Genomic DNA, 13,571 nt, shown 5'->3' on the forward strand with positions numbered 1-13,571 from the left:
GCTCAGGCGGGGGGTGGGCCTGGTTGACTTGGCGGGGAACTCGAAAGACTTGGGGGAGAGTTTTGAGATTTGGGCAGGAAAGGTTTTTTTTACAAGGAGCGGAGCAGAACGGGCATTTTCCAAGTGGCGGCTGGAGATTTCAAGGAGAGAAGAAAGAGGCTCCATTCTCTGCCTTGTGGGGGAGTTTTTGATCACTTTTTAGCAATCGAAGTCTTCGTCCCCAGATCTTCCACTCGCGCCGGTGGAAGTTCAACAAGGCGCGAGATTCGAATTCAGCTTCTTGGAGGAGGAAAGGCGGGAGGAGGGGGGGCGTTTGTCTCGTTCTTTCCTTTCCTTTTAATTTTGTGGCATGCCGATCTTAGTTACCAAAAAAGACTTTCTGGGTCTTTCCCCTCCCTCCCCTCCTCCTCTTTTCATTGTTAACATCTCATCCACAACCACAAAACAGTCTCACTTCTTTCACCGAGTTTCAACCCCGTTGCGCTCACGCACACGAGCACATAATTTTTGAACTCGACAAATAGGCTATGTCGAAAAGGTATGTTTACCCCAAATAAATTGTCTGTCTCTCAGAGTTATGATTCGTGATCTCTTTGCCTTGCTTGTGAAACAACCCCCACACACACACCCACACACCCCCGGTGGGGTTTTGGAAAGGGGGATAGAAGTGAGTTCGCCGGATCTTTTCGCCTGCTTCAGACGAATGTGTATTTCGCTCTATGGAAATGAATCTCACTTTCAAGTTAAACAGGTATCGGGTTTTTTGAAAGTCAGATGCGTATAAATATGAGTATTTTCATTAAGACTGGAGTCCCATCCTTCGTAGAGCCACTTTACATGGCCTCCAGCGATAAAGCTCAAAGGACAAGCCAAAGGGAATTTAGCACAACTTTTAAATCAACAGAGAATCTGTTGCAGCGCGAATTTTCTTATCAAATGACTTTTAAGATCTACCGAGGATTCGGCTTATTCTAGTTGACGATGAAGCAGCGATAGCAAAGCAGCGGATGGTGGTGACCGCTTAAAGAAAAAATGAATCATTTCTCACCTGTCTCCCAAGCAAAATTATTTGCATCTTTCCTCTAAAATCCCCTTTAAAAACTCAAAAGGCGATGCGTGAAAGGTTTAGGTTTATTAGATTTATAGGTCGCCCTTCTCCCAAGGACTCAGGGCGGCGTACAACATTAAAAGAAACACATAATACAAAAGTTTAAAAAAGGGGGAGCTAATACAACCCATTGCTTTGGGAGTAGACTGGTTATGCAGTTTAACGTAGAAAGCGAAGGCCGAGTGCTGGTTTTAGGCTATTTTAAAAAATTAAGAACGTTTATACTTTAAGCTCTTCTGTTGAAATATTTATAATTGCACCTACTGACAAAATGGGCTACACCTTTTTCTATTTCTCTACAACGGGAGTTATAAACGGGCAAGGAAAGATTTGGACAGGATCTGGAATTTGGAGGAAGGAAGGGGTTACCCATTAGGAGAATCATATTTTTCAAGGACCCCAATAACGGTTCGGCTTCTCAAGCCAATTAGGAGGACAATATCGTGACCAACTGAGGCATGCTTTCCTTCTCTATCCCGAGATCTTAGGCAAGTTTGGTTAAAAAGGAAGCTGGAAGAAAAACTTGTTTCTGAGAAAATTTCCACAGAATCTAGTTGCATAAAGACATTTTTAATTCGGTTCCACACACAGAATTGATTATATAGACGTTTAGAATTCAGCTGAATTCTAAGCTGCTCATTTATTCGGTTTAGGAAGGAGATACGGTGGGATTCTCCCCAAAAGGGGGGGAAAAGGCTAGCAGGGGGATTTGGGGAAATGGAATTGCTGGGAATGTAAGATTGCCAAGGAAGTCCTGATACTGTATTCCAGACGCTGCCGGCACCTCTCTTCCTTCCACCCCATCCCCCCCCACCACCACCATTCATCCCCGCTCCGTTAATGTGAGCAAAGCAATTGATTCACATGGAAGATTTGATGTTTTAAAGCACCGTTTTAACTTGAAGCTTCTCCCCTGGTATGGAGAGCGAATCGTTGGATCCTCTATGAATATTTCAGCACTTCAGGATGGATGCTTTACCGTTTTGACATTAAATAGAAGCGCAGCCAAGAGGAAGAAGGAGCGTTCCCCCCACGGCGCGGGACTTTCTCGAGAAACGTCGGGCAATTTGCCACTTAAGCCTGCAGAAGAACAGAGCCGTCAAGATCCCCTTTCTCACGGCCGCCTGAGGATGGACTACGGGGAGTAGTCTGCGGGTTTCTAGGGAGAGCAGGGATTGCCTGAAGTCCGCCCTCAGATTGAGACGTTTTCAAAGGCGCCCCACGTCATTCCCACCGCCAAAATCATTTAAAATTTGTAAATTTCACAGAAGTAATTTTGAAAGGAAGATGGACCTTAAAGTTGTCCTGTTAAATTCGCGGGAGAGTGGGGCGTTAAATCTCGGGGATGGTTCCTTTAAAGCGAGTGGATTTCCGGGAGAGTGGTCTTAAGTGGGACCAGGTCTCTGCCTGGAAAAGACCCTCTGCCTCCCCCGCTCCCCCCACCCCCAGCTCGCCTCCAAAAGGCAGTATCTGTTGGGTCTTGCTGTCATCCGAACCACATACGCGCAGGATTAAATTGCTAATACACAAACACGCTGTTATAAGAGCTCCGAGGGATGCTTGTGTGTGTAATGGCTGCATTTGTCGTTAAGTCAAATAGGCCGAGTAATTTAAAAAAACGCCAGCCACTAACAATGCCCATCGGATTTATTCTGAACTGAGTTTGTGTGCTTGTGCATAAAGTTTTGCGGCCACGCTTCTTCAGGGCTCCACCACTTCAACCTTCCAGCCTCCCACCCTTGGCCTGGCTCATATTTTCTCAAGAACGTTGTGTTGTGTGAACCGCAACGCGGAGCACTGAAAAGCAGGACTAAAAGGAGCGATCGCCTGCGCTTCGAAGGAAAGGGAGCCAAGAATGGATCCCGAACTCCAGCGACTCTCTTTTGTAAAACAGCAACTTTAGACCTTCCAGGGGCTCGGTTTCAGCGACCGGCGTCACACAGGAGCTGCGAGGCGCTCCGGAGCCGGGTGCCGAAGGAAACAGCCGCCGCGCAGCCTTTCCCTCCGCTCTCCTCACCAGCGGCTCTAATTGGACTCTGAACTTCCCCCCCCCTCCCTTCTCCTCCTCCCCCCTGTCATTATATTGACTTTCGCTCTCTTGGATGATATTATCGGAACCTCTCTGCTGATGGGGGCTGTCAAAAGGCGGAGACGGGAGGCTCCCGGCCTGGGGAAAAGAAGGAGGAGGGGGGGGTGGAGAAAGAAGAGAAGAGCGGGGGGGGGGGGGACCCGTTGCATCAGCCAAGATAATTTGAAGTGAAAATTTCATTTTGACAGGAGAAGAGGGAGGGGGAGAAACCCACCCTCTTCAATTTCTAAAAGGCTCTGCATCCAGAGATCTCGGTGGCAGGGAGCGAAAGGGGGGGGGGGAGTTGGGGGGGAGGGAAGGAGGGAGGGGGAAGGAATAGGGTGGAGGGAACGAAAGGAGGGTTAGACCTTGCAGAAAGCCACGTCTGAGAGCTGAAAAGGGCAAAAGAACTCGAATTAGTTGTAATAGATAAAAAGGGCAAAAATAAAGAGTCAAGGGGTACTTGACAGTGAGAGCCGGAAAGTGGCGTCTCCGGGGAGACGGGTGAGCAGCAGCCAGAGGCTGGACCAGGAAGAATGTTAATGCCGCCTGGACAAGCGGGTGGCTTGCCGAGAAAGGCGCTGGCGGGAGAGACAAAGCAAATCCTCTTGGCAGCTCGAAGAAGGGCGGGGGGCCCGGGGGAGGGAGAGGGAGGGAGGGAGGAGTGACTGGACTGGGGGAAAGTCCACTCTCCGGCGAGGGCAACTGGAAATAAACCTCCCAATACATAGGGAGGTGGAGGGGGAGAGTCGTGTCTTCAAGGAAAGCTCTCGCTCCGTCATCTTTCCGCGGAGCCTCGTGGCTCTGTAAATAAATACACCCTGGGAGAATGGCTTGCTTTTGTTGTTCAAAGATTTGTCTTTCGCGCTTCGCGCTTCCTCCCTATTAAATCTCCACATTTTCCTAAGCCAATCAAATATTTGGTTTGACACCACCGAGCCAAGGAAAGGAGTTTGCAAACGTCCAAAAGACACAAGCCAGCCCCCACCCCGGTAGCCAAAGAATTCCTCGGAAAACGCCAGGCCGTTGATGCGTCTCTCTCTCCCAAGCTTCTCCCTTCCCCTTCGGGGTTTTCCCGCGGGAAATTGAGGTCCAGGGAGAGAAAACCCAACATTCCTTCGCCGGCTTTGAGTTGGGTTGAAGTGGAAAGCCAAACGCACGAGAGAGACAGAGAGAAAAACTCTCTTAACATCCCTCTCTCTTCAGGCGACAAGAGAAAGCGCGAATTAAGACTCTTGCCTGGAAGCCAACGCAACTTAAAAAGTACCGAACTACGCCGGTTATAAGAAGGAGCCTCTTTTGGGCAAGCGGAGTTTAAGTCGCGCTTAAATTTGGGAGGGTCGTAGCCGCTATCGGAAATGCTGCAGTTCCTATAATTCTTTTTTAATAATAATAATAATAATAATAATAATAATAATAATAATAATAATAATAATAATAATAATAATAATAATACAAACCGACAAAATACTGGCGCATAATACACCAGACATCACACTGGTTGAGAAAAATAAGGTCACAATCATAGACATCGCAATACCAGGTGATAGCAGGGTCGCCGAGAAGGAACATGAAAAGATCACAAGATACCAGGACTTAAAAATCGAAATTCAACGACTATGGCACAAACCAGCAGTGGTAACTCCAGTGGTAATTGGCACACTGGGTGCTATTCCAAAAGCACTGGAATTACATTTAAAACAGTTAAAAATTGACAAAATCACCATCAGTCAAATGCAAAAAGCCGCACTGCTTGGATCTGCACGCATATTACGAAAATACGTTACGACGTCCTAGGCCCCTGGGTGGGGCCCGACTAGTAACCAATGCCAAATCCGGCGAAACAACTGGCCGCTGTGATACAATTGTACAATAATAATAATAATAATAATAATAATAATAATAATAATAATAATAATAATAATAATAATAATAATAATAATCTGGCGAAACTGGCCGCTGTGATACAATTGTATAATAATAATAATAATAATAATAAGAAGAAGAAGAAGAATAAGAATAATAAAAATAATAAAAATAAATAAATGTAATAAATATAATAAAATAATAAAAATAAAAATAAATAATAAAAATAATAAAAATAATAAAAATAATAAAAATAATAAAAATAATAAAAATAATAAAAATAATAATAAAAATAATAAAAATAATAAAAATAATAAAAATAATAAAAATAATAAAAATAATAAAAATAATAAAAATAATAAAAATAATAAAAATAATAAAAATAATAAAAATAATAAAAATAATAATAAAAAGCTCAGATCTAGGCTGAGAATCGCACCGCAGAGCAGCAAGAAGCGGGAAGCTTTCTGGAAATAAGAAAACAATATCAACAGCAGTGGGGAAGAAAGCTGCGAACTTGGGAACTGACTCCCCAGCAGCGACAGGTCGGAGTGGCGAAACAAGTCGTTCTCCTAGGCCTCAGTTCCCTTGGGGGGGGGGGGGAAATCCCCACCCCCGCCCCGAAACAGGCTTTTCTCCAAGTAGCGCGGCAAGAACTTCATCTGGCCGGATTGGGGGGCGCCCGGGTGCTCAGATCAAGAGGGCCGAGATCTACCGGTTCCCAAGAATTAAGCTGAACGGTCGAAGGGGAAATTAATCCCCAGGAACTGCTGGGTCGATACTTCCACATCTCACAGGTGCAGCCGTAGTTGGGTTTTTTTTCAAAAAAAAAAAAAAGAAAGTTCTCCCATCTACCTGGAGGCGACAGTGGCGGTGGAAATTGAGGGCGGCGTGTTAAAAGTCTCTCTCTCTCTCTCCCTCCCTCCCTCCCTCCCTCCTCCCCCTCCCTCCCCCCTCCCCCCCTCCCTCTCCCTCTCCCTCTCCCTCTGTATGTGAGTGCGCTCTTTCTGGATGTGTGTGTGTGAGCGTGTGTGAAAGAAATTATCGAGCATGTAAGGGGGCGCCTCTATAAGTCATTTGGCCGTGGCAAATTCCAAGCCACCGCGGAGGAGACGGGAAATTAACAGCGCCTTTTTTTACATAGGACCCGCGTAAAACTGTAATCAGCGGCGCGTTACTTTTCATTAAGAGATGTTGACAGCGCGGCGGCGGCGGCGGCTGCGGCAGCAGCTTCAATCTCGACAAGGGAACAGGAGCAAGGGACGGGTGGGGGGGGGGAATCTATAAAGAGAGGTGGGGGAGAGGCGGGGTGGGGGGGGCTCTCCCGGCCGGAGTCATAAGATAATTCCTTAAGCTCCATTAACAACTCTTAGCCGCAGGAAATGGGCTCTCTGAAAACATCTTCAAATCTAAAAGCTTTATCGACCTCGCCAACCTCACTGATGGGCCTATTTCTTTATTTTCTTTCCTTTTTAAAAAAAAAAGATAAAATAAACCCCTCTGAAGAAGCCGGCCAGGCAGGAGACTTTGACATAACACTTCACAGGAAGGTGGGAGAAGAGGCAAGACGGGAGAGCAAGACCTTAAATGATATTTAAAAGGCAGCCAATTAAGATTTCAAATGATCGTCCCCTGGGATTATGCATACAATTTATGTCACTTGCTTTTTTCCTTCTTCTCCTAAGCCAGCAGGCACAATGGCCAGCCAGTAACTTGCTCTTCCATGCATCTGTTCAGCAGGGTGATTCAGAAGCTAGCAAACATAAGACTTCGCCTGGGCTAAAGGAAAGGTTCTTGGGGATCAATTAAGTAGTTAGATTTGCTTCTTTCAAGGAAGGAGAGAAGAAAGAGAAGAAAGAGAAGATAGGAAGGAGGGAGGGAAGAAGGTAGGGAAGCAAGGAGGGAAAAAGGGAGGGAAGGAAGGAGAGAAGGAGAGTAGATAGGAAGGAGGGAAGGAGGGAAGAAAGGAGGGAACGTAAGAGAAGAGAAAGGAGAGAAGGAAGGAAGAAAGGAGGGAGGGAAGGTATGAGAGAAGGAGGGGGGATGGAGAGAGGAAAGGGAAGGGGAAGGAAAAGAGGAAAGGAAAAGAAAGGAGGGAGGGAAGGAAGGAAGGAGAGAAGGAGGGAAGGAAGGAAGGGAAGTGGGAAAGAAGAAACAAGAGAAGGAAAGAGGGAGGGAGGGAAGAAGATACCTAACCTTTGATGTCTATAATGATTTTGATATCACGGGAATGTCTTGAAACGTAGTCAAATGTAAAGCAAAACAGTGGATGTTGTATTGTCTTTTACCAGCTATTGGTTGTTGTATTTTTCTTTTACTAATAAAAATAATTTAAAAAAAAAAAATTTGCTTCTTTCAAGGGAGGGAGGGAGGGAGGGAGGGAGGGAGGGAGGGAGGGAGGGAGGGAGGGAGGGAGAAGTTTATAGAGGGCATCAAGGTGTTTTCTGGAAACAGGCTATTGAGATTTTCCCTCTCTATAACATCTTCCCCCCTCCATTCCTTTCTCAAAAGTCCTATAGTCTGACTCCCTTAATTAATTGACCCTCCCAATGCACCGTGTATAATAACCTCTCCTCTGCCTAGGCCACCAGGGAATAGGCAGAGCGTTAGAAAATCAGAGAGCTTACCCAGGGAAGCTGAATGTTTAATTCAAAATAATATCAGTTCCGAGGAAAGTCTATGGTCTAATATAAAGCGATTTGCTAAAGAAACGCAACAATACAGCATTTCAACGGGATACGCGTGGACTAGGACTGAGGCTGTTCAGTGGGGCAAAGGCCAGATACCAGAGATACGGCTGTTTCTGTGGCTTGGATGCTTTCAAGTTCAGTTTTTAGAACAAAACTTCCATAAGGCTGAACACATCAAATTTGGCTTGGTTGTTAACTTGTTGCTTGAAAGCGTGGCACGACATAACAGCGAACGTCAAAAGCGCGCCAACAAAACTGCGGCGCTAAAACCACGATGTCAAAAGCGCGCCGACAGAAGTGCAATTTAAGTTAAGGTAAGGTTTAGGGTTAGGTTTAGAGTTAGGTTTAGGGTTAGGTTTAGGGTTAGGTTTAGGGTTAGGTTTAGGGTTAGGTTTAGGGTTATGTTACAGAGCGCTTCTGTCGGTGCGCTGTTGTCAGCGCGCTTCAGCGCTCATTCGTCTCCGCGGTTTTGACGGCGTGGTTTTGTCACCGCGGTTTAGTCACACACACCCTTTTTTTTTTTGAGACTCTAAGGTTTTATTTCTTTTAAAAAACACAAATGTTTCATCATTCGTCAATCATTAAAACATTGAAGTACAATTTTTTTTGTATGCCCCTCCCTCCCTCCACCCCCCCAACCCCCGAGTCACACGCGCATTTGTCATACGCGCATTTGTGGTGGAACCGCTTGAAAGAATCATTTTGCTGCATCAAGGAAAAAGCTGGTTTCATTTTCATCCAATGTTCCCAAGGAGAAAAACAGTTTCTTTTCTCTCCATCTGCCAGGAGGACTCAGGCTCACAGATAGTGGAGAGATCAGTTCACCTTCCAAGAATTGATTCATTCATTTTCATTCATTTATTGAATTTCTATGCCGCCCAATCTCGGAGGACTCCGGGCGGCTCACAGAAATGAAAAAAGAATTAAAAAGAATTATTAACAAGTTAAAAAGGAACACAACAGACATCCAATCAGACGGGGCTGGACCACCATCAAGGGGTCAATTAATGGTCCTTCCCTGCCCCTCCACCCCCCAATTCTGTCATGGCCATTAAAAAAAAGTTGGTGATAATCACACTATTTTAGGATAAGAAGCTCCAAAACCTTGTGATGAACTACAGATAGACCTCAACTTTCAACAGTTTAGTTGTAAGTGACTGTTTGAAGTTACAACGGTGCTGAAAAAAAGGTTCCACCACAAAATCGCGGAGGACAAAATCGCGCTCGACGAAAGCGCACATTTGACGTCATCACAGCGCGACGAAAACATCGCGCTGTGATCGAAAAATGTAAAAATAAAGCTAAAACCTTACCCTAACCCCCCCAAACCTAACCCTAAACCTAACCCTAAACCTAACCAGTAACGTAATGCTAAACCTAACGCTAACCCTTAACCTAATGCTAAACGTAACCCTAACGCTCTAAACCTAACCCTAACCCTAACCCTAACCCTAACCCTTACCTTTATGTGAATTGGCTTGCTTTAATTTTAATTTTATTTAAATTTTTAATTTTTTTCGTCGTGCTGTGATGACGTCACATGCGCGCTTTCGTCGAGCGCGATTTTGTCCTCCACGCTTTTGACGGGTCACGCAACATTGCAGCATCCCTGTACTCACATGATCAACATTCAAATGCCTGGTAACCAGTTCATATTTACGATGGTTGTTAAATGTCCTGGGGGTCATGTGATCCCTTTTTGTGACCTTCTCACCAGCAAAATCCAGAGGGAAACCAGGTTCACTTAACGACCACGTTACTAATTTAACAGCTGCAAAATGGCAAAACTTTGCAAAGAGTCTTTGCTGGTGAACTTACAACCTTTCTTGCCACAGTTGTTAAGTTTTGCCATTTTGCAGCTGTTAAATTAGTAATGTGGTTGTTAAGTGAACTGTGGCAAGAAAGGTTGTAAGTTGTGGGGAAATCATTTAACAAATGCTTCACTAAGCTACAGAAATTTTGGGCTCCAATTGTGGTCATAAGTCCAGGACCACATGTGCTTCCTTTAGCTTGACTTGTTGCAAAGCAGATTCTGCTATCATTCCCTCCCTTCACAGCTGAGGTCTTTCAATAAAAGGCACCTTAGTTCTCATTGGTATCAATGAGAACAACACAACACTATGTTGGGTTTCATTTCTCATCTTTCACAGCAGAGGGGGGTTCCTACCAGTTCGCACCTATTCGGTAGAACCGGTTCATCAAATCTACCGAACCGGTTAGAAGAGGTTCCACCAGTGGACCCGGAAAGCAGGCCACACCTACAGAAGAGGTTCCAAAAAATTTTTGAAACCCACCACTGGTCCTTGGATATGATTATTCTACACTATCATGCTCATATTTATAAAACTCAGTGGCTCTGTTAAAGGTGAGGATGACTACTGCATTTGTGGTGCAATCAGAACATTGCGTGTGTTGAAGTTGTTTTAACGCAAACCAAAGATGCCTTTTAAAAAACAAGTTTACATCATATTCTTATGCATGCCAGTGCTGTGTGTGAGGTAATTTAAGGTGGTTCTGACAAGTGTCGTCGGCATCTTCATATCAGGTCACATTGGCAGCAAGTCACTCCCATCCAGTCACATGGGCGGCAAGCCACTCCCACAAAGGAGGCCACACCCACAGAGTAGGTTCGAACAATTTTTGAAACCCACCACTGTTTCACAGCCAATCCAACTGCTTTGCTAGAGAGGAAAGTTGTAGTCCAACACTACAGGCTCCAAGTAAATGCTAAACTATACAATTCCACTGTGTGTGTTTGTGTGCATAAGTGTGCACAGGCACAATAATAACTTAGTTTTGGGCTATCTCAGATAGCAAAGGTTTCAGTAAAACGATATCTGCACTGTACAATATTGTATCGTTTCAAACTCAAAGGAGCTATAAAGAATCAAGGAGATTCGGTTTTTTTATATACTGTGCACAGAGCAAGACAGGAGTAATACAGAAAAACAAGCAGATGGAATCGAAGGTTAGGCTAAAGTCATTTCTTCCTTTTATTCAGATTCCAGGACAGACATTGTCCACAACTTTGTAATTGTAATTGTCCACCAAATCATAATTTTTAATACAGCTTGAAGGGAGGAAATGTTATACCTCAAGCACAACCAACAGTTCAGTTAATGCAATTTACCATACATTTAATGCAACATAAATGTAAGTTAAATAAAAACAAATCCAATTTTATCATAATTACAAAATATTGCTTGTCCAGAGCATTCCCTTCAGGGGCCAGAGTTAATCCCGGGCAATATTTAAACTATCCTATTTAGGATTTTAAAAAAAATGGAGTTAGAACCACATCTGCTTGTGTGAATCCTGCTTTATAGTATATATTATTTAAAGCAGACTTTCAGTTGTTCTGGTGCCTCAAGCAATCTTTTATTCACAGAGAAAGTTGCACTGATTCTGCTGCATCATTTGGTAGCTCAAAAATTCCTCCATCCTAATTCCTGTTTGATTTAACACGGGTAGATCTGAACAATGCAACCCATCAGGACAGTTTTTAAATATGTTGCACATAGATTAACCTCCAAGTGAGAATCCTGGGTGTTGGAATCACCTCTCCCCCCCACCCTCTCCTCCATGATACCACTTTATTTAATTTCCTTAAACTGCAAAATAATTATTGATTTCACTTCAGGGGTCAAAAGGTCTCCAGCTGAAATCAATTGGTGTTTTGCCAATTAATTTCTCTGAAGCAAAACCATGGAGTGTGTCCTTTCTATTTGTTTTCTCTTTGAAACATTGATACAAGCCATGCAGACTTCAAAGATAAAACCATACTACTATTGTAAAACCCCTAGGTATATCAAATGTGATGCCAGATTTGAATAAATATAAATTGTGTGAAATAACATTTTCCATAAGTGTTTGGTGCAAAGTGTTTATCTAATAAGTCCGCTATTACACTATTCTATGTAGAAAATATGAGTTTCTTTCAGAATTATTTTTGGAGACTACATTAGCAAAACAGATTGTTAGGCAGAAAAATATAGATGAGCAATTGCAAGTTAATAAAATTGCTATTGCTAGGTAAACTTGCATCGCGTTAAAACAAATGAGAGTGAATATTTGATAAGAATTATTGATAATATTGCATCATCCCCTCCCACCCAAGATTTTATTTGATTTTTTCCCCCTCCTTGTTCTTGGCAAGCTTGTAACATGTGCCAGGTCTATGAGGCAATCCAAGTAACTGAATGTAATCAGAAATTTGAAATTGGATTTGAAAGTAAATTCCAAAATATTTCTATTAATTGGATCTATTATTTAGCTCTTTGTAGATATTTAACTCCATAGAAGACTTAATGAAAAGACTACTAAACTGAAAACAACATGTTAGAGGTGTACTGATCCAGGAGATCTATGGTTCATGTTTTCTGAAATTGTCCCTAAGTAAGATTATTTCAAAAACACGGGAAACTGAAATGTGACTATCTATTATCACTGTACCTAGAATATGTTTAACTGTGTTAAAATGTAAACATATAGAGTATTGTCTAATGATGTCTATGTCTAATTATGTGAGTGTCTAGTTCAGAGGAGGGTTCCTACCAGTTCGCACCAGTTCGGTAGAACTGGTTCATCAAATCTACCGAACCGGTTAGAAGAGGTTCCACCAGTGGACCCAGAAAGCAGGCCATACCTACAGAAGAGGTTCCCAAAAATTTTGAAACCCACCACTGACACACACACATACACAGAGAGAGAGAGAGAGAGAGAGAGAGAGAGAGAGAGACTCACACAGAGAGAGAAAGAGAAAGAAAGGAAGAAATAAAGAAAGAAAAAAAGAAAGAAAGAAAAAGTGAGAGAGAGATGAAAGAAAAAAAGGAAAAAGGGACAGAGAGACAAAAGGAAGGAAGGAGAGAGAGAGAGAGAGGGAGAGAGAAAGAAAACACATGGCTGGCAAGCCACTCCCACCAGGTCACATGGCCGGCAAGCCACTCCCACAAAGGAGGCCACACCCACAGAGTAGGTTCGAAAATTTCTTGAAACCCACCACTGGTCTAGTTTGATGAAAAGAAGGATTGGGGTGACATGATAACAGTGTTCCAATATCTGAGGGAATGCCACAAAAAGAGGGGGGTCAAGCTATTCTCCAGAGCACCCGAGGGCAGGACAAAAAGCAACGGGTGGAAACTAATTAATGAGAGAAGCAACCTAGAATTTAGGAGAAATTTCCTGACAGTCAGAACAATTAACCAGTGGGATGCCTTGCCTCCAGAAGTTATGAGTGCTTTCTCAGTGGAGGTTTTAAAGAAGAGATTAGACAGTCATTTGTCTGAAATGGCATAGTTTCCTGCCTGAACAGAAGTTTGGACTAGAAGATCTCCAAAGTTCCTTCCAACTCTGTTATTCTGATATGCAGGGGGAAAAAATCCTAGTCCTTTAATGGGATAGTTTAATCCCTGGTTCTCTAGGCACTATCCAATACCCCAATTAAAGAACTATCACCTGGGTACTTGAGAGACCGCCTGCTGCCAAGTACCTCCCAAAGACCCATTAGATCACACAGGGTTGGCCTCCTCCGGGTTCCGTCTACCAGCCAATGCCATCTGGCTACGACCCAGGGGAGGGCCTTCTCTGTGGCAGCTCCGGCCCTTTGGAACGAACTCCCCACAGAGATTCAGACCCTCACCTCTCTCCAGGCCTTCCGAAAAGCCATTAAAACCTGGCTGTGTCGGCAGGCCTGGGGTTGATGAGCTCCCTTCCCCTCTTGACTTGTGTGGCTGTTGGCTATTTTAAATGCTTGTCTTGTACTTTTGTGTTCCCTTTCCCCTTTGAGTTGTTCGCCGCCCTGAATCCCTCTGGGAAAAGGGCGGCATATAAATAAAACAAA

The sequence above is a fragment of the Thamnophis elegans genome, chromosome 6, assembly GCF_009769535.1.
Source record: "Thamnophis elegans isolate rThaEle1 chromosome 6, rThaEle1.pri, whole genome shotgun sequence".
NCBI classification, from domain to species: Eukaryota; Metazoa; Chordata; class Lepidosauria; order Squamata; family Colubridae; genus Thamnophis; species Thamnophis elegans.